Below are 16,940 nucleotides of genomic sequence, written 5' to 3' on the forward strand. Positions count from 1 at the left end.
GTGTGTGTGTGTGTGTGAAATAAAACACCTGGGTCCTCCCATGGCAGAGAGCACTGGACCTGACACATCCCATGATGCCTCATCAGAGGGTTTATATTCACCACCAACTCCCTCTTCTGGGATGAGACTCAGAAAGGAACTTATAGGCAGAACAATGCCTGCTTCACGTTTTGGGGGATTCACAAAGTCTGAATTGTGGCTGTAGTTTTATTTATTTGCACATTCTGCCTGCATTGTTTCAGCAATGATTCACTAAAGAGATTATGCAAATCAAGTCATGGCCCAACATTTTTGTGCTGAACCAAACATCTGGACATACACCGTTATGATGTTCTCCTCCAACATTTGGTCAACTTTTGATGAATTACTGCAGCTGTGATCAGTAGAAAAGGTACAAACATCTAATTTAAACAAAATGCGGTTTACCAGCTGCTTTTCGTGTGCTAAAATACTGTTGATATTAACTGTGCCAGACAAACAGTGCTGAGTTTTGTGAATAACAATCCAAGGATTTCTGAATTAGCTGAAGTTTCAGTAAATGGTGTTTTTGGATTTAAACTGAATAAGTCAATGGTATTTTTTTTTTTTTTTTTTTTTTTTTTTTTTTTTTGAAAGATGCAGTATTTGCATAGTACTTTAAGCACTTTAATCTCAAAAGATCAAGGAGAATTTGATTCTTCATGAAATGGCCCAATAAAACTCTAGCACTAGGCTGGATTTAGCATTTTGCATTACACTTAACAAAATCAGCAATACCTTTATGCCATCTTCCCATCTTTATGGTTTATTATCTACACATAGTTGTTGAATTTAGTAAACAAGAGACATGTATGAACTCTTCTGTTTTCTGCAGAGTTTTTTGTTGAGTCTCATTGCAGTCCCGACTCATCGCTCATGGCAAAACTGGCACCGAAACAGATTGATCACTTATTTTTCCCTCATTACTGCCCATGGCTATATCATTACCAGTGAAATATATACATACACAGGCTGAAGCAAGTTCATGAGAAAGTCATTTATATTTTATTGAAAGTATATCTAATTAAACTTCTTGAAATTCAGAGTGTTGGAAAAGCGAGTTTGCTGATGTTTCCTGTCTATTTCCATCTGACACTCTGTGACTTGTTTAGAAATTTTTGGAGAAAATAATATTTTACACATAAATAATGTCTATTCAGTATTCAAAAACTTAACCCAGACATGGTGAGGTAATTAGGAGAAAGTAAAATATATGCAAGATATATTCTGCTGCTGCTGCTATTGCTATTGAGTCTATATGAAAGCCCACAGAACCGTATGGTAAAAAGTTTTTAATTTGGCACACAGATAGAGATCAGTATGAACATTAACCACAACACTTTTGGAGACTCTAACTCAAACCCTCTTGTGCAGTGGTTCTCAAACTTTTTTTTCCATTAGGCCGCACTATGGTCCAAGTGCAAGTCTAACAGGCAACATGCATATAATTTACATATAACATCACCAATATAAACCAACCAGGGGTGTGTTTGCCAAAAGCATCGTTAGCTGGTGGTTCATTTCACTGAATGACAGAACTCGCGACTATAGTTGCTTTTGGGAAAAACACCACAGATTTATAATGTTATTGCCCAGATATTATGGTATCTAATCGATTACATTCATTGAAATAAATAAATGAATAAATAATTATACTTGCCATTAATAAAACACCTTATGCTGTCGTTAGCTGACCAATTTTGTGAAATCTGGCTCGAAAGGAGTAACAGCACAATGAAGTTGCGATTGTAAGTTGCAGTCTGCAAGACGCACAACATTGCAGAAAATGTGCGTTCACAAATGTAGTCTATGTTGATCCAGATATGTAAAGCACTTTCGCATTGAATAATCTGAGGTTCTCTCCAGAGTATGTAAAGCACTTTCGCATTGAATAATCTGAGGTTCTCTCCAGTGTGCATTATTATTCTTTAGCTTGGGTTAAACAAATTAATTTTACTTGGCTGGAAACAGCAGCTACGCTAATTATGTCTCTATTTGTTTCTCTGCTTTGCCACGGGATTACATCCCGTGGTACTAGGTTTTGCTCCAGTCTGGATCCAGAACACCTGAGAAGAGATGCCATGCAGCCCCTCAGAGGACCTCAGATGATGCTAACCCAGAGACAACATACAGAACTACCACATTTTGCTATAAGTTTGATTGCATAATTGCTGTTAATAGTGTTAATCCGTCTGTTTGTTTACGTATTTTTATTGATTTTCTGAACATTTCTGCTATATGCAACATGAAATGACAGTCACCACTGATAAGCTACTACTAAATATTGTAGAAACTTAATTTTCTGTAAAGTTGCTTTGTAATGATTTGTATCGTAAAAAGCGCTATACAAATAAACTTGAATTGAATTGAATTTGAATTGAATGATTTTTGACACATTTCTGCAATTATAGATGATTGCTGTGTATTATGGGTGTTTCCTTTTGCCATCTTCAAGTGAGTGGCAGGGCAAACTGAACGTTGATGCCAAAAGTCCAGCACTCTCCTACCTTTACTGCTGATACTGCGATTATTCTTGTTTGTTTGTGTTCCTTCACTGGTGTTTTCCACATTTCGTTTTTCTCCATTTATAACAAATCTGTCCATTCTGAAGCTCAATTTTACCAAACGAATGGCTGCTGATGATTATTTTAATTGAATTCTGCCAAAGCGCACACTTATAAGTGTTCGTTTAATGCGTAATGTTAATTATGGGAGTACAGGTCTGATCATGTCTGAAAATATTATAAGAAAAATTTAATTATTGTACATAACAAAAACATTATAGCTTATATTTGTTTAGTACACATTTAAATTAATGTTAAAACTAAAATGAATTTTTAATTGTGTTCAGCATAGTGGGCCACATTTGAACTCGTGACCTGAAAGTGCCTGCACAGTTTCAACACAGTGCCACCTAATGGTCGGGAGGTATAAATAAATGGCTATTTTTGCTTATTACTTCTGAATATATATTACAGTATGTATCCATCTACAACCATTAGGGATGGGAATTTGTCAAAAAAAAAATAAAATTATTTGAGTATTTAGGCTCATTAAAAAACGAATATCGAACATTAGTTTATTTAAATGACGTTAAACAAGAAAGGCGTTATTTTATAATAAAAAGGTTTTGTCAACCTTATTGAAGATGCTTATGATTAGGCATTATACAAAACAATGTTCTACAACAAAGTTACATTATATCAAAGTTTTCTTTATATATACATGTATATGGGTTTGAAAATTATCATGAACAACTTAATAGGCTCTATGTGGAAAAATATGATGCAGGATCTAATTTTTTGCAAGAAGGGTAAAAAATATTTTTATTATTAAAAAATAACGATAGTTAAATAAAACTAATGTTACATGTTATATAGGAAAACACTGAAAATGTTTTAACCCCAAAAATATACAAGTGATTTTTGACACCTAATTCCAGAAACATATACAATAATGAGTTAAAAAAAAAAAAATAAAGAAATATATTTCCCAAACAACTTTGGATTTTCCTTTCCTTACTAAATTGTATTTGGATAGCAGTCCTGTGGTGCAGAAATCTTTCTAATAGCTCTGCAGGTACATAAATAACCAGCAAATAACCAGTTAGAATTCTGGCCCTGGTTTAATATACATCACACACACACGCACACAGAGAGGTGTGTGTAAATATAGGACTTGTTTGTGTTTGATTGGGCTGTGTTATTTATTGGATTTCAGAGTTCTATATAATGGTCATTGCACAGTGTTCCCTGCCCTGCACCATTATTGTTCTGTATTTCAAATGGGACACGAGGAGTGAGCCTTTAATAACCAAAGCCTCAGCTCTCCAGTTATTCCACAAACACTTCACTGCGGTCGTCTAGGTAACCGCTGTCCCTCTCCCAGTGGGGAAGTAAGTTTGGTAGGATTGTTTATTGAATTTTTTTTAAAGCAAGCGTTCCTGGTTTCTCCATGTTTCTCCCGCAGCACCACAGCTCTTTAATGCTTCTCTTGTTTCGCGTTCATTTACATTTGCTCTGTTTAATTTGTGCCGCTCCCTGCTCTGTGTTTGATTGCTGTTTTCCATTCCCTCCGTACAAATGACTTGTGACAGCAAACCCAACCACTGAACGAGGGGAATTTCAATGTGAAAAGAAACCAGATGACATCTCCAGCGAGAGGCGTCAAAGGCAAAGGTGTTGAGAGGAGTTGAATTTAAAACATGAATTACAAAGCAGCTAAATGTTGATATATGTATAAGATCTCATGGAACAGCAGAGAAGTTTGTCCAGAGATGAATAATATTGCTTAGAAAACAGAGATGGAAAATAGAAAAATAAAAACAGAAAGAAATAAGACAATTCACATACAATAAATATGTAGCTTTTTTAATGTGGAAAGCTGAACTAACCTGAACTTAAAAATAATTGTTAAAATGAGACCGTACAGTTTTTTTTTTTTTTTTTTTTTTTTCCACTGGTCAATTTTGGCGTAATGTTTTCAACACCCAAACATCCAAAATACCATTTAAATAATAATAATAATAATAATAATAATAATAATAATAATCCAAGAGATGCCAAAATGCTATTTGTTATCTATTGTTTTTTTTTTGTTTTGTTTTTTTTAACCTATACACCTGAGATGTCTTGCCTTAACGACCAATGATACATGCATAATGAAATAGTTCATATTAAAATATCAATCAAAACTGACTGCATTACTTAACACTGTAAATTCTGGTATATGAAATAGTAGAAACTAAATCTGAGCAAACTAGAACTGGACATTTGTGTTTTTTGTTGATTTTCGTTTTTAATATGTATCAAATATACAGATAACTCTCAAATAGCATGACATAGCTGCATTTATGTAAAAATATGTAATTTGGTGAAGGTTAAAAGTATGATGACTTTCTAATAGATTTAATAGTTTATAACAGGTTTTTCAGCAAAGTTTTGATCATGTTGATTGATAGATAGATTTAATATAATATAGTATAATACAGTATGCTTTATAGGGTTAATATCCATGAAACACAATTAACAGCTGCTTTAACATAGCACATGCTAACAAATAACCAGACATCTTATTAGCCATTATTTTAGGTTTCTCTTGTTGTTATAAAACATATTTTTTTTCACAATTCAGCCATTTCCTAATGAAAGTCCTAGCTTACTTTTTTATCTTGTTGAATATCCTTATTTAGTCAAATATGAGCCAGATTGCAGAATTTAAACGGGTTACGGATGCCGTTTCATGTTGACTTCAAGCAAAAGACTCCATTTGCTCCTCATTTAATCTCATTGGTGTTTAGAACAAATCGAGGTATTAAAAAGATCTCATTTATATTTTTTTCTTAAGGGAGGCTGTTGAAAAATTAATCAGCTCTACTCATTATTTTTCTTTTAAACCGATAGAATAGAAAAGGACTGTAGTCTGTGGCAGAAGGTTTGGGTGGCAGCCCACCTAGCTCTATTCTTTAGCCATGAGTTATCGTTCTGTTTTGCTTTTCTTCAGAGAGAAAGAACCCAGACAGTTCATCCATCAGGTTCATCTGAACCAGACACGTCATCAATCAGGTCAAGGTGCATCCTGCGCACTCTACTCAGAATTAACGAATGAACAAGAGCAAGAGACAGACGGAAAAAGGGCTTGCACATGCACATTGGTGGTGAGAATGATTGAGGTGCTGAATATATCTGTTTCTCAAAATGCTTTTGAATTATTCTTCCACGGCTTGTGTTGGTTTTAAGAGAGAAGAATCAAGAGGAGAAGGGAGAGATAGAAAGTGTGTGTGTGTGGGAGAAATGGCAACTAATAGGCATCTGAGTAAACAGTGGCAAGTCCTCTGTTATCCAGCAGCACTTGCTTCTGTTGCCTCTTAAATTGCTCTGAGATTTAAAAGCTCCTGGCCTCTTGTGCTCACCTGGGACTGCATCAGATCCATGTCTCACATACGCAGCCAACAGGAATGCTTACCTCCATCAACCCAGCCAATTAAGAAGCTCCCCCTCTGCCTACGCCTCTGTCTCGACCAAGCGCCGTATGTAATGAAGATGAGAAGGCTGCAGGAATGCTGCTGGTCAAACAGACGAGCGGAGAGCTGCTGCCGGTGTCGTAGCCCATCAGTGTACAGGTCAGGGGTCCGATCGGGTCCGTGTCCAGTTAAAGGTAGCTCACGCCTCGAGTTGCCAAGAACACATTCCTGTCTGAATGACCCCTAAGATATTTTTTTTCTTTTTTTAATGTTTTTTAAGGCATCATGGGACTTGTTTAGGTAGGGTTATGTAGATCATCCAAGTGGTTACACTTGGGTTTGTAATTAGGGATGCATAATATATTAGTACCACACACACACACACACACACAATTGTTCAAAAGGTTGAAAAAATTAAGATTATTCAGCGTCTCGCCTGCTCACCAAGGCTGCATTTATTTGATCAAAAATACAGTAAAAACAGTATCATCATGAAATATTATTGCAATTTATAATGATCAATGTTGCAACCATTTTTTTTTTTTTTTTTTTTGGAAACCTTTTTTTTTTAGGATTCTTTGAATTAAAAATAATCAATGAACGGCATTTATTTGCAATGTTTTGTAACATTATAAATGTCTTTACTATTACTTTTGATCAGTTTAATGCATCCTTGTTAAATAAATAAATCAATTTATTTATTTTTTAATTTTACAGTTATTTTGTTTTACAATATTACTGTTTTCACCTTTTTGTAAGATAAAATCTTTGGTGAGCATAAGAGACATAAAAAAAAAACAAAAAAAAACAAAACTTTTTTTTCCGAACTTAAATATAATTATACATATAATTGTTCATCGTCATCAAAAGGGTAGGTGAAAAACACTAATATTTTAATGTTTTCAAATGTAATGTCATGTTTCTAAATTAATAGCCTTTTTTATTCCCTACATTATAATATTTTAATATTAATATTCACTTGTAGCATTTAAAATTGGTAAAGTATTTAGTTCTGTTTCATTTATGTATTTTAAATCTGCCATTCATTGATTATTCGTTTATTAGTTGATATTTAATAGAAATTGCCTGATATTGGAATTTTTAATTATACATGTTAATTTCCTCTTTAAATTTACATTACCTTTACCATCATTAAATTTTACGCTGTTAAATTGTATTCACAATGCATGTGTCGTCTAGATCTTTAACTTAGTTTAACTTAGTATTTACTTGTCTTTTCTGCTGGTTACTGTATGTTCTTCAACATCCTGAGCAAATCTTGACAAATACAAAGCATGCTGGCTTTCATTTCAGTCGTATGATGACTCAGGAAAACCTAGTCACTTTGTCATCAGTGATGGCCTTCTATGAGAATATTCACAGTGGCCTGAATTCAAAGCCGTGATACTAGCTTTATTTCCTTTTTCTGCACTGATACGTCTGAGCTTGTGAACTTCTTGACCTGGGAATATTCAGTATTCCCTAGAAAATGTTGCATGTGTTAAGTGCTTCATTAAACTAGACTCCTACAGAGACGATGCTGTAAGAAAACCCCACCAGCACACACTTATGCTCGGCCGCTGAACTGCTCCGTAGGTAATCTACCTTGTGCAAGTGTGAAATGCTGAATATTGGAGGAGCCCTCGTTGGGTTTTCACACAGTCGCTCGCTCTCCAAATGTTCTTTCAATGTCTGACTGTCTCCTGTATAACACAAATCCTGAGCTGAACATGTCTCAGCTGCCATTAAAATTTCATTACAACTGTGGATGGGAATTTTGCATGTTTGAGAAAAAAGAAAAGAGTGTAAGAACTTCCTAGTGAAAAAGTGAGGGGTGAGATTGTATGTGCATGTTCGATGAATAGATATAGGCTGATATGTTCAAATGTCAATGCTGTCAATTAAAATGTTTATATATTTATATAGCACCATTAAATCTATCTATCTATCTATCTATCTATCTATCTATCTATCTATCTATCTATCTATCTATCTATCTATCATCCATCCATCCATCCATCGTTCTATCATTCTATCATTCTATCGTTCAACTGTATCTATCATTCTCTCTGTAAAGCCATATTAACTCATTGGCATCACTTAAAGGGATAGTTCACCCAAAAATTCAAATTACCCCATGATTTACTCATCCTCAAGCCATAGGTGTATATGACTTTCTTCTTTCAGATGAATACAATCGAAAGTATGTTAAAAAATATCCTGGCTCTTCCGAGCTTTATTATGGCATTGAATGGTGGTTGAGATTTTGAAGTTTAATAAAGTGCATCCATCCATCCATCCAAAAAATACTCCACACAGCTCCACAAGGTGAATAAAGACCCTCTGAAGTTAAGCAATGCATTTGTGTAGGGAACAAATATCCATATTTAAAACTTTATAAACCATAAGAAAGTCAAATACACCTAGGATGGCTTGAGGGTGAGTAAACCATGGGGTAATTTTCATTTTTGGGTGAACTATCTCTTTACTGAGTTTGTAATTGATCTTTCTGATTTTTTTCAAGTAAAAAAAAAAAAAATAAAAAAGTATATATATATATATATATATATATACACACACACACACACATATTAAATTCCTTGAAGCATAATAAATTTACTTGAAACCACACTGTATAAGATACTGAAACTTGGATTTCTTGAATATCTTGGATTTTTAATAATATCTCATATAGAATATATGGAATATCTTAAATATATAAAATATTGAATATGTGTACTTTGTCTTATGCCAGTGCAGATTTTTTTCACTTGTTTTTTTTTATCTTATTTTAAACTTTTGAGATTTTTTTTTTTTTTTATTTGTTTTTTTATTTCTTATAATGAAATAAACTTTTTTTAAAATCATAATGTACTGATTTGCATACTTTATTTCTTAGTTTATTTTATTTTTTTTGTAGTCATTTCGATCTTAATTTTATTTGTTTTTTTTGTATGTGATCATTTATAAATTATATTTATTTTTTGATGTGGGTTGGTTTTGAAACACGTTATATTAAGATGTGCCTTCTTAGGCATTTAATCATTTTTTTTTTTTTTACTTTTCAGTGTGTTAAATCTCATTTTGGACCATTTTGCCTGTAATAGAAAATCTGCTTAATAATTATGCAAATCAGATTTTTTTTATTATTATTAACATGAACTTACAGCTCACGTTAATATTTTTTTTTTTTTTTAAATAATAGTAAGACTGATGTGGTTTGGAATTGGTAAAAATTGTCAAATTTGATCTGAATGTTGACTTGGCTTATAATTATGCACTATATATTTAAAGAACAATACATTCCACTTTCTTTCTCCCAGTAAAAAAGTACAAAACTGTCACTGTGGCTGTACCCTTTCAAAAGGTACTATGGGTACAAAAATATACCTTTTAGCTTTCGTATGTTAGGATATCGCCCCACTGACAGCTTTGTACCTTATATATGATATCTGTGTTTTTTTATACCTCTCAGGCTGCAAGGTGCTTTTGGCCCATGCAGTGTGTGTCCCCCTTAAGGGTCCTAGTGACCAACTTAAGGGTCCTAGTGATCAACACCCCAACTCCGCCGGCCCGGTCTGTAATCACACAATATGAATACTAATAAAAATATCTCCAGTGTGTAAACATATAAACACAGTCTTGACAAGTGACCAAGACAAGATCAGCCCTGTGCTGAAATGCACAGCAGCACTGAACAGTATGCTAACTTGTTAATTACAGCCTGTTTCAACAAACTTTGCCAATCTTTGGCACAACTGAGGCTTGCATATGGAGTTAGTGGCCCCAAGGAGCCCACACACTGACCCCGCTTGACATGGAGCTCTGAGCTCACGACACAATGAAATTAAACACGTCAACCTCGGCACTAAATAGGGGACCTCAGGGGCTCAGTAATGAGAGAGAGAGCTGAACTGAGCTGCAGGAAGTTTGGGAGGAAGTTCTTCAACTGTTTCTGAGTATCCTTAAAAGTCGTTGATTTGGAGTTTTAGCTTTTGGAGAAACGTCTGGTTTGTTGTTTCTCTCTGTCCTGCCCTAACGCTGTCTTTCCCCATCATTCATTTGTGTCTGTCTCTAATCCCTCTCTTTTAATATTCTTATAAAGGCTCAAGGTTGCCTGATGGTTTGGCATCGTGATCAGGAAAAGAAATGAAATCACAAAAGGATAACTGGCATCCGAGCTCACACCAGGAGCACATTTATCATACTCACTCTATTCTGCTCTGCTTATTTATATTGTGTTCTGTTCTATTATGGTTTGTACTGTTTGTGTCATTATATTCTGTTCTCTCTTGTTTCTATTTAATTCTATTACAGTCTTATATTTTCTATTGTGTTGTGTTTAATTCTTTTTTTGTTCGCTTCTATTACATGTTGTTTATTCTGTTCATTTTGTAAGTCCGTGGTTTTGTTTTGTTCGATTGGTTCTATAACATATTCTTTTGTTTTCTTTTTTTAATTCTGTTTTTTTTTTTTGTTCGTGTTTTTCTTTTGTTTTTTTGTTTTTTTTTGTGTTGTTATTGTTAACATGTCTGTTTTAAATCTATTCTATAGATTTTCTAAAGTTGTTCTTCAGAAATCAAAAAGCTTGTACATGACTTTGTTTTTACTACAAAAAAGTGCATGTGTAACTTGATTTGCCGCTACAAAGAAAATTTTAGCATGAATTTTGAAGAAGCACAATTTTTTCTAAATGATTGTTCTTTTGTGTTTTTATTTTTTACTTTGTGTTGTTATTGTTAACTGTTTATATAATGTTTTGTTATTGTTTTGTCACACACACACACAAACACACATACACACACACACACACACACACCACACACACACACACACACACACACACACACAAAGTTTGTAATAAAATACATTTAAACATAATTGATATACTTAAAAATTGAATATTTGAAATATTAACTGAATGAAATAAGTTTAATTACTAAAATTCTAAAAACTGAAATAAAAGATTTAACCGTTTTAATGTGTGTGTGTGTTTTTAAATAATTTTATTTAATATTTTTCTGTTTTAATGTGTGTGTGTGTATAAATATAATTGTTTTCTTTTTTAAACTAAAAATGACAGAAATTACTAAAACTAAAGTGAAAACTGAAAATATAAAAAACTAAATTGTAATTAATATTCAAATATTGCATAAAAAATCTAAAACAACACTGTTTATGATTCTATTACTTGTCAGATTTCATTGCTGATATAAAATGTATCTTTACAAACAGTTTGGACATTTCAGATATGGACTGTAAGGAAATTGAAATACAGTAGGTAAAAGGTTGTAGATGCTATGCATTCTGGACCATGTGTATTGTGTAAAATTAGAATAACTTTAACATTGGAATAATTTAGTTATTTCAAGTTACATGTGTGACTATGTTGAGTTTCTTTGTCTCCTATGTGGAACACTTGGCTGTTTCCCATATAGCTGCAGTGATCTATGTACAGGAGCATAGAATTGCCATGTTGCTACAATGCGATTCACAATTGCATTATCTTTTCTGAATTGACTTCTAGTTTTTTTAATGATATAATTGGCATGAGAAATTATGGAATGTCTAGAACAATCAAATATCTAAATGATCACTTGAAATTGGAGTCAGATTGAGCACAGATCTAGATTAAATGGAAACTAAATCCTGATAAATTCAGAAGCACAAGTAAAAGACCGAATAATCAAGGTTAAAACCTTGCCCTCTGGTCTGGTCCGGTGTACTCTTATTGGTTGGTGTGTTGGGTGGATTATTGGAGTAGTGTTTTTTGTTGTTGTCATTATGGTTGTTGGTCCTTGAGTGAACTGACTGTTAGAACCATTCTATATCCTGGAGTCAGATTACTCTAAATGGAGAAAAACCAGCTGATAAACAGTGCACAAGTTAAAAAGGAGAGGTGAATGCCACAACTATATAGTTGTTAGATGCGTCAGTTTGCGTGGGTGTTGAGCGGCTGGTGGGTGGATCCTTACAGGAGTACTGTCTGTACATGTTACCAGGATGGCTGTTGAGGCACAGATCTCACTCACACAGAGAGGACATCCATCACATTTATCTCAATTAAACACACAATGTAAACAAGTAGGTCCGATCTGATTAACCACACCAACTCAATCAGCGCGGGTGGACTCGTGGCAGATACAGATAGCAGGCATGAAATCCGGACACAAACGGATTATCACACACACCAGAGACGAACATTCGCCTTCTAATGAACAACCTTTGTGAGGCTCGAGCAAATGAGAAAAGAGAGAAACAAAGTTAGAGGCGTCTCTTTAAAGGCTTACAAACAGCTCTCGGCTCTTTTGATCAGTGCTGTGAAATTACTGTGTCAAACACAACTGTATGAGGGAAGACAAGCAACAAATAATCACACAATCCACAGGTCGCTTCATGCATGGAGCCACACTGCAAGCTAGCTAGAATTGTTCAGTTAACTGAATGTGTGGCCTTGTGTTGCTGAAAATGTACTCAGCCTCAGGCAATCCAAGATGTAGATGAGTTTGTTCCTTCATGGGAACAGATTTGGAGAAATTTAATGGATCCACTGCAGTGAATGGGTGCCGTCAGAACGAGAGTCCAAACAACTGATAAAAACATCACAATAATCCAGAACTATCCCACGCAACTACAGTCCTTCTTCATTTTGTGAAGCCAAAAGCTATGTTTTTAAGAAACAAAAAATCATTAAAATTATATCATTACGATAAAATTCCAGTCCAGTGATAAACATCCATTCATTGTTGTCCTCTGCATCTAACTTTAACTTGCTTAGCAAGATTTGTTGTGCATTCTAAATTCATATTCAGTTCCTTAAAAATTCAATCTTCCTTAAAAGTTTTATAAAAAAGTTTTAAAAACCTTGTTGGTAGCAAAGCCTAAGGTTGTGTTTGTAGTATGGAGTATGGTTTGTGATTATAGTTTGAAGATTTGTTTGTTTTAAAATCTTGCAATATGTTTTAGAGTGGTTTGAGGTCATAGCATAGTATTGTGCAATAAACTGAAATAAGTGTGTATTAATCAGTGATCTGTAATTATAAGGTAAGATCATGAATCAAGTCAAGTCACCTTTATTTATATATCGCTTTAAACAAAAAAGATTGCGTTAAAGCGACTGAACAACGGAAGAAACCAGCAGTTCAATTCCAGGCTGCAGCAAAGTCAGATTGTGCAGAAGAATCATCTGTTTTCTGTGGTCTTGTCCCGGTGGTCGTCTGAGACAAGATCTTTACAGGGGATCTGTCTCTAGTTGTCCTGGTCTCCGCTGTCTTTCAGGGCTGTAGAGGTCCTTTCTAGGTGCTGATCCACCATCTGGTCTGGATATGTACTGGATCTGGGTGACTGCAGTGACCCTCTGACTTGGATACAGACTGGATCTGGTGGCTGCGATGACCTCGGAATAAGAGAGAAACAGACTAATATTAGCGTAGATGCCATTCTTCTAATGATGTACCAAGTACATCGGGTGATTATGATGATTGTAATCACAGACAGACAGACAGACAGACAGACAGACAGACAAGACAGATAGATAGATAGATAGATAGATAGATAGATAGATAGATAGATAGATAGATAGATAGATAGATAGATAGATAGATAGATAGATAGATGATAGAAATGTAATCATATAATCAAGACACTTTTTGAAGTAAGAATGAGAAGCTAAATAAATAAAGTGAATAAAAATAAAAGTGCTAATCTAAACAAATATGTGGTGTAAAACACTTTCAATTACAACTTTGCATGTTCCTTTGTTGTTAAGTGAAGGCATATTAAGGACAATAGCACATATTTGCATTGAGTGGTATGAGTGCATTTGCTAACAGGAATTGTGGAATTTTCCGAAAACAAAAGAGACAGTTAATTGGTGCTTTCAAACAAAACATCCAAAACCTTTGATCTCAGAACAGACATGTAATAGAACGAAACCCCACAGTCAGATTATAGCAGAAAGGGTCGGTTAAGCCTGTCCATTGCGATTAACACACTTCTCTGCGTGATTAAATATGTTATTTGCAGTGTGAGTGAATTAAAACAAGTTGCTCCATGAATCATTAATGTTTTCTGTGATGAGGTGAGCTTACAAATACTCACTATAAAATTGTAAAGTAGCTAGATAAAATAACTCAGCAGCTTTATTTGCAAATTAATTGGTCATTAAGGTGAGTCCTATATAGCCAATTTATATACTGGGGCAAGTTGTCAAACTTTTCACACCACTGAATATTATTGGGTTTGTTTTTAATATTTTATATTTTATATAAATGCATGTTAAAATCTTGCCTACAAAACCTTTTAAAGATGTCCACTGCACAATTTACTGAACACATTTTAAAGCATGTGACAACTTGCCCCAGCCTGACATTGATGAAAAATACCTTTAGAATAAAATTAGCCCTAACGATCTAGTTAACTCAAAAATCCATGTTAATGTGGTTATTATGATCACTTGTTTACCAAACAGGGTTTAAAAAAAATATATATATATAATATATATATATATGTATATGAATATATATGTATATGTAATACAGTATATATATAATGTAATATATATAATATATATATATATATATATATATATATATATATATATATGTATATATATATATGTATATATATATATATATATATATATATATATATATATATATATATATATATATATATATATATGTATATATATATATATATATAGTAGACTAATATTGGCATTTTAGTTTGAGACAGAATTTACAAGAATTTTATTTGAATTAGATGTTTGAAATCAACATAAAAAACCACTGCAAGAGAAAACAATCATTTGGCACAAAAACAATGAATATTTTAATTAAGGTGACAGCTAATTTGTGTAAGTTGAAAACAAAGTAATGAACAACAGAGTAGGCAAAATATTTTGCTACAAACAAGACAATGCAGGGACTTAGTCATTTACCTAAACAATACGATTCAAACTGATTAAATTAAATTAATTGTACCTTTAACAATATGAGAGAGGGAAAGCGTTTAGAATAGCATGTCTGATTTTTATCCCAATTTGTTTATGTGTGATCAGCTGAATACAAATATTTATTTATTATTTATTTACTTTTTAAAGAAGTGAATACTTATATTCAGAAAGGACAGATTCATTTGATCAAAAGTGACAGTAAAGACATGTATAATGTTGCAAAGAATCCTGGCGGATCATATGCTCAATTAAATCTAAATGAATCTGTAAAAACATTAATAATTTAATAACATTGTTAAATGTAGTGTTAAAGGGGTCCTATTATGCGCTTTTACAAAGTCTTGATTTTGTTTTGGAGGTGTACTAGAACAGGCTCTCACACTAGGTTTTTAAAAAAAAACAAAAAACAAAACTCTCTCCCCAGTCTGGCATGAACGGCTCGAATAGTTCCTGTATCAATTGAAGGCCCGCTTTCTGAAATACGAAATGTGCTGTGATTGGTTAGCTGGGCCAGTGTGTGTTGTGATTGAGAGCACTCGGCGCCTGGTTGGAAAATGTCATGCCTTTACCATAGCTGTCTGTGAGCTTCAGTCTAAATACTGCGTCAAAATCAAATCAATTGAGTACGATTTAAACCCAGATGATTTTAACCACTATAAGTTAGTCTGCCTTGGGAAAGCTAGCATGTCTCCAACATAGTGATAACACTCGTTGCCTTCTCTAGTGCAGCTCAACAAAGTCTTGTTGCATTCGTTGATCTCTGTGATATCAATAATCAGGGAAAATATGTGTTGTAGTCCAAACGAGTCGTTTCGTTGTAGTTTTTGAAAAGTGATTTCTGTTAAATATAATATCTTCTTTTTTAAGTGGACTTTGAGCTTTGTAACTTTGCAGATCTTTTTATGCTCAAACAGCAAGATTACAGACTAACTAAAGTTGAAAAAGTGAAGAAAAAAAAAAGCATAATAGGACCCCTTTAAACAAATCTGAATATTCAGTTTCACAATGTATTTGTTTTGAGGCCTAAATGCACTTGTATGTACCATTAAAAATGTTTTATTTTAAGATGTAGTGTTATTTATCTATTTTAGAATTGTATTATTGGTTATTGACTGATATTAGAGTTTTTGTTTTTTTTAAGAGATGTTGCAAAAAAAAAAACAAAAAAAAAAAAACAGACAATGTATCATAGTTTCCACAAAAATATAAAGCAGCACAACTGTTTTCAACACTGAAGACTGCCTCAATGGCTGCCGAAAATTAGCTTTGCCTTCACAGGAAGCTGAATTGTAAAATATATTAAAATAGAAAAAATAATATTTTTAATTGTAATAATATTACAAATGATTCTTGTTTTTTGTTGTTGTTGTCGTTTTATGCAGCTTTCAGTGTATGTCTGTGTGTATAGTTTCAGGTAGAGCAGTACCTGATACTTTTGTTCTGTAAATTGAAATTCTGAGCTCCTTCCATGAATATCATCTATGTGCTTTCCCTTCATCAGAGGAGACAGAAGAATGAGTGACTCCACCGTATCATAAATCTAAAATGAAGAGGATGATATCTGCTCGGCTCGTCCTGTCATCAGTCAGTCTGTAATGATGGGGGCTTTTTTGAAGGCGGGAGGGCCCAGGGGCCCCATTTGGGCAGCCATTATAAATGAGGCTTATCATAGCAGCATAAACTGTCATTCAATCACACTCAGCCTGTCCTCTATACATCCTTTTATCAGCCTCTGTCTGTGGATTCAGTTTCACACACTCACTGCATCCACACACACGCACACACATGCATTAAAGCAGATGCACACGCATCTTTCACATTCACCTTATGCATTCGGCATTACTTGTTTTAATTATACAAACATACAAGGGCAATGTCAAATGATTGAGCATATTGTAGTAAGATTCACATTCATATTCCTGAAGGCATGTATGTCTGTTAATTTAAACATGCACCTGACATGCTGCAGTTTTGTACAGAACAATTGAACATTTTCATAAAATA

Source organism: Cyprinus carpio, chromosome B13 (genome assembly GCF_018340385.1).
Source record: "Cyprinus carpio isolate SPL01 chromosome B13, ASM1834038v1, whole genome shotgun sequence".
NCBI lineage: Eukaryota > Metazoa > Chordata > Actinopteri > Cypriniformes > Cyprinidae > Cyprinus > Cyprinus carpio.